Source organism: Myotis lucifugus, unplaced genomic scaffold (genome assembly GCF_000147115.1).
Source record: "Myotis lucifugus unplaced genomic scaffold, Myoluc2.0 scaffold_10328, whole genome shotgun sequence".
Lineage (NCBI taxonomy): Eukaryota > Metazoa > Chordata > Mammalia > Chiroptera > Vespertilionidae > Myotis > Myotis lucifugus.
The window spans coordinates 1-5,826 of NW_005881376.1; the positions used below are offsets into that span (position 1 = coordinate 1).

Here is a 5,826-nt window from a genome sequence, read left to right on the forward strand (position 1 = left end):
TCTTGAATGGCAGTGGGCAAAGCTCACTAGGAAAACATAAGTAGCTAGCCTAGTCAGTTGCTCAGTGTTAGAGCATTGCCTCAGACTAAGGTTCTGGTCGATTCTGTCAAGCCATGTATCTTGGTTCAGGTTCCATCCCAGCCCCAGTCGGGGTGCGTGTGGGAGGCAACCAATCGGTGTGTGTCTCTCACATGGATGTTTCTCTCTCTGTGTCTCTACCCTCTCTTCCACTCTCTCTATAAAATCAATAGAAAAAATATCCTTAGGTGAGGATTAACAAAAAAATAATAACAATAAAATAAGTAGAGACTAGACAGATACAGGATTTTCAGGATGCGGATTGGGGAAGTGCCCCAAGCAGGAAAAATTGTGAAGTGTATACAAAGTCTCAAAGATAATGGGTGAGTTCGGCTCTTGAGAAAAGGCCAGCGTGGCCAAAGTGAGAAACAGAATGAGTATAAACGGGGTGGAGGGGTTGCAGATGGGGCCAAACAATGCAGAACCTTTTAGGCTAGGGCAGTGGTCGGCAAACTGCGGCTCACGAGCCACATGTGGCTCTTTGGCCCCTTGAGTGTGGCCACGAAGTTTCAATCGCACTGTTCGTGCGCACCCGCATGTGGTATTTTGTGGAAGAGCCACACTCAAGGGGCTGCAGTTTGCCGACCACTGGGCTAGGGTAAGGAGTGTGCATTTTATCCTAAGTGAAATGGGAACTTATTCATCCTTTTTAATCAGGGGACATGTCTGTCGTGTATTATGATAGATTACCCCAATTGCGGGGCTCAGAGCAGAAGCAGATCAGCAGTTACAGGTATACAGTGACTGGGCAGCCCCAAGTAGTGACTGCGGGGATGAGAGAATAGGACACACTTTAAGTAGGAAACATGCACCCTAGCTGGTTTGGCTCAGTGGACAGAGCATCGCCCTGCAGACTGAAGGGTCCCAGGTTCGATTCCAGTCGTGGGCACATGTCCGGGTTGCGGGCTCAATCCCCAGTGGGGGGCGTGCAGGAGGCAGCCGATCAGTGATTCTCTTTCATCGTTGATGTTTCTATCTCTCTCTCCCTTCCTCTCTGAAATCAATAAAAATATATTTTTTAAAAAGTTTCCTGCTTCTCAATAAGTAAATGGAAGGACCTGAAGAGTATTATGCTAAGCAAAATGAGCCAGTCAGAAAAAGACAAGTAAAAGGAAACATGCTTTGGAGGCGCAACTGACAGGAGCTGCTGTGGGACTGGAGGTAGGTGATGGGGGAGAAGGAAGAATAAAAGACGCTGTTTTCAGGTTTCAGCAGCTGAGAGATGCCCATTACTGACAGAAAAGACTTGCGAAAGGGCAGGTTTCAGTTGGGGGAATCAAGACCTGTTTAAATATTGACTTTAAAATATCTGTGCAACTTCCAAGAAGACACGTAAGGGAGGATGTTGGATCTGTAGTCCAAGGCTCAGAGGGGATGTCCGAGCCAACAATGTAAATTTAACTTCATGGCATCTAGATGGGATTTAAGGTCACAGAGGATGAGATCACTCAGGGAGAAACTGTGAACAGACTTTGTACTTGGTCAGCCTCCTCTGACATGGTGATCCTCTGTGAGTATGACTTATGACAAGGGCAATACCTAAAGGGTCTCCTGTATTTGGCTTTAGGAATTAATGAAATAGCTGCCCCCATGTTGTTACAATAACCTCTTCTTTATAAGAATAGCATTTCAGGCTTCTTGATCTCTTCTTTTCAGCTTTGTTCAAGAAAATGATTTAGGCTTAAGTCTTATCTTTTGTGAACCTGGATTAGCTTATCTCAAGTTTATAGTTACATGACAAAATTCTGGACTTGTTAGGATCCTTGATCTTTAAAGCCTCTCTGCTAAGTCTGCTTAAGGGAATGCAGAATCCTCATCAAACTGCTAAAGACTGTGTAGGCCAAGTTAAAATGCCACAAATCCTACCATCCTTACACAGTAGGCACTGTGCTAAGCACTCTACTTCCAATATCCCATGAGGTTAGAACTATCAGAATCCTATTTTACAGAAGAAGAAACTGAGACTTAAAGATATTAAGGTGGCTTGCTCCAGGGCTCATGGCTTGTAAAGGAAAGTGTTAGTTTATGAACCATAGTCTATAATGAAAAGTGAACCTGTGTTATTAATAATAGCTATGTAATTCATAATAGCTAGGTTTTATCTTAAGTACTTGCTTTTTTACAGCTACTGTAGTCCTGAGGATTATGAACCATAACCTACCTGATTCCAGTCTATTCTCTATTGCTATGCTATATACTACTTTTCATTTGTGAAAAAATAATTCAGAGAAACTAAGTTTAGTTAAAAGTGTAGCTAAATATGAACTCATACAATGGAAATCAATTATAAATAAATTTTATAGAACTCATGCTATACATAAATTATCACTGAGGTCTTTATATACATAAGTCATTCTTACCCATGGTATGTATCTGAATCATGTAGAGCATTTTAAAAACATATCTGCAAGGCCTGGCTGGGGTGGCTCAGTGGTTGAGCATCGACCTATGAACCAGGAGGACATGGTTTGATTCCTGGTCAGGGCACATGCCTGGGTTGTGGGCTCAATCCCCAGTAGGGAGCATGCAAGAGGCAGCTGATCAATGATTCTCTCTGATCACTGATTTTTCTATCTCTCTCTCCCTCTCCCTTCCTCTCTGAAATCAATAAAAATATATTTTAAAAAAAATACACACCAGCAAAACTCTCCTCTCTTCCTGCACCATCCAGGGTGGAACACAAATGATGTCTGCACTTTTCAAAGTTCTGTAGATTCTAACTCCAACCCAGACAAGAACCACTTCAGTAGACTAAAAACTCCTTAAAATTGGTACTATATCAACTATTATATCATCTAATTTCTAAAATAGTTCATGCAGAAAAGATGCTTCTTAGAGAAAAAGGCATAAAGAATTAGAGACTTCGGTTTGAATCTTAGCCCTCTCACTTGTACGACCCAGGAAATGTTAACTTCTCTGAACCTTAGTTTCTTCATCTATAAAGTAAAAGTTTCTTTAAAAAATCTACCCCTTAGAGTTGTTACAATCATAGATAACATACAGTATGCGCTCAACTGGTAGTTGTTCTAATTAATCCTGAAACTGACTAAACAAATATCAGATTTAAAAATGCAGCATAAATACTCAGTGCCACCTCTGGAAAGTACACTCTGTGAAGTCACCTGAGTGAGGACAGTCTTCCAAGAGCTCACAACCCAGTCGGGGACAGGGGCATTCTCTCTAACAAGGAAGCCGTGGTCAGCATTCACAGGGAGGTGGATTTCACGGATCACGGGGAAATGGGGAAAAGAGAAATAACTCTGATGCAGAAATGGTTCTCAAAAGTGCGATGTGAACTGTGCCCTGACAGAAGCATAGTCAGATATGCTCATTGGACCTTATTTCAGGCCAATGGTTCACAAACTTAAACATGCATCAAAGTGACAAGGAGGGCTTGTGAAAACACACAGGGCCCTACCCCAGACTTTCTGACTCAGAAGACCTGGAGCGGGGCCCGAGAATCTGCATTCCCAAGTGACCTGATGCCAATAACCAAGGGAACCCTCTTCGAGAACCATCACTAGAGTGCTTGAGCAGAACTGACAAGTGCTAGCAGCTTTCCCTGGCAGTATCTGGGGTGTGGCTTGTGTGAGTGCTTAAGGACTACGTCAGAAGTCTATGCTCTAGAAATAAAAACCCTTTCTCCATAAAAACACTTTGTCCCCTGATAAGAGGTAGATAAATTTCCCTTCCTGGAAAGGTAAGCTAACTTTCCAGACTAAGTTAAAACTATTTAATTACCTCTTGTAATATGACATTTATCTCTAACCTGTTATTTTTCAACTCCACTAGCTATTTCCTGGATTTGCATAACACAGGTAAACAATAAGGTAATGAGGTGACAGATTTTGAGGTACAAAGCTAATCAAATGCAAAAAGAATAGAAATACAGTATTACTTATACTTTCAAAATGAGAACATAACACTAATACATCCTGAATTTTAATATTTTACTCTGTATGGTATAAGTTAAAATTTTTCAAAAGAACAGTATTGAAAACTATTCAATAGTTTCACTTATAAACTTTAAGGACTCTTCCATACTCACCAAAACCATCAATATCTAGATTATTTTCAATCACAACATCTAGCAGAGAGTCACCAATTTTTCCTTTGGTTGTTAGTATTTCACCGTCACGGTTTAAAAAGTGGACTGTTATTTTATCTTCTGAGCTGAAAAAGGAAGCAGTTCTTTATTAATTATTTTCAAAAAATACTTTAAAATAACTGTTTTAAGAACTGGTAAGGTCAAATTAAAAAAAAAACTTGTAAGGTCAAAGAAACAGTGGTGTGTGTGTGTGTGTGTGTGTGTGTGTGTGTGTGTGTATGCACATGCAAGCAAATGTGCTCTTTTACAGAATTTTCTTTTCTTTCCAAAGTTCATTTGGGAAGAAAATACCATAAATACCAAAAAGGCATATCTATCTGTCCAGCTACCAGGAGAGCTCTACTGCCTGAAAGGAAATGAAAACTAGGCCATGTACTTCCCTATGCATTGTGTCTCCCGAGTGATCATGGTTATGAGTCACAGTCATGTCAAAACATCTAGCAATCATTATCATGAAAGTCTATTTTGCTCTCACACAGCTCTCTGAAAAACAATCTCTATGAACGTGCCCCTAAAGACTAGACCACTGTTGTGGTGAGCTTTGGGAAAGCAAAGCACCCTGCCGTCAATAGGCAATTATGCATATGTCCGGCAGGTACTGTGCTTAAAGGCAGCAGTCTGATAGTTTCCTGAGTATTTGAACATCTCACTCTGGTCTACATTGTGTGCTCAAAAATCAAAGGGACTAGAAAATATTGTTTGTTTGAATCTGTGGGAAGATAAATATACCCCCTTAAGTGCTTTATTATAGGACATTATATTATCTATCAGCCAGCTAACTTAAAAATTGTTTCCCTTCTCACAAACATCAAAACAAAATTTGGAAAAAGAAATTATATAAGTAACTAGATCCTTATCCTCCACCATTATAATTTTTACCTCACAATTGAAAAGATGTACTTCAGCTTAAAATAATTAATTGCAATTTTCACTACTGCCAGCAGATGGTAATAGTCCATATCAAAGAAAACTTGAATATAAGTAAAACCTAGAATTAAATAATTCCAGAGTTATAAATATCTCCCAATTTATCAAATCCTCACAAATGAGACAACTGAAGTACCTATCAGTTAATGGCCTCCCTAATATTCCAACACTGAAAAAAGAGGATTCCATTAATTAAAAATTATATAAAATACTAGAGGCCTGGCCTGTGCCCTCTCGCAATCCGGGACCCCTCGGGGGATGTAGGGGAGCCAGTTTTGGCCCAATCCCTAAAGGCCAGGCTAAGGTACCCCACCGGTGCACGGGCCTCTAGTATGCATATAAGATCTTTGGTTAATCTCTTCCCGCCCTCCCCTCTCCCTCCTTCCCTCTGAGATTCATCGCTCTGTTCCATGTTTCCATGCCTGTGGTTTCCGCTCCTGCGTTAAGCATCTGCCCCCTGGTGGCCAGTGCATGTCACAGCTACCGGCCGGTTAGCCGGTTGCTTAGGCTTTTATATATATAGACTAGAGGCCCAGCGCGCACGAAATCGTGCGCAGCTAGGGTCCCTAGGCCTAGCTGGGCTCTGTCACATGGCCTCTGCCACCCTGCGATGCTACATGAAGCTCCCTGCCCCGGGCGCTCCGGAGCCCTGCAACTGCTCCGCAAGGCTCCCCCGCCCCCAACTGCTCCGGGAACTTGCTGCCCCCTGCAAA

General features: G+C 41.6%; 1 long non-coding RNA gene across 1 annotated transcript; it reads right to left on the reverse strand.

Moving 5' to 3' along the window:
- Window positions 1-4,014: 4,014 nt before the first annotated feature.
- Window positions 4,015-5,336, reverse strand: LOC111824892. Its single transcript, XR_002827953.1, has 2 exons — window positions 5,066-5,336; window positions 4,015-4,251 (listed from the first exon to the last, which is right to left on the reverse strand). It is a non-coding gene; the product is annotated as an uncharacterized LOC111824892 (long non-coding RNA).
- Between the last annotated feature and the right edge of the window lie 490 nt (window positions 5,337-5,826).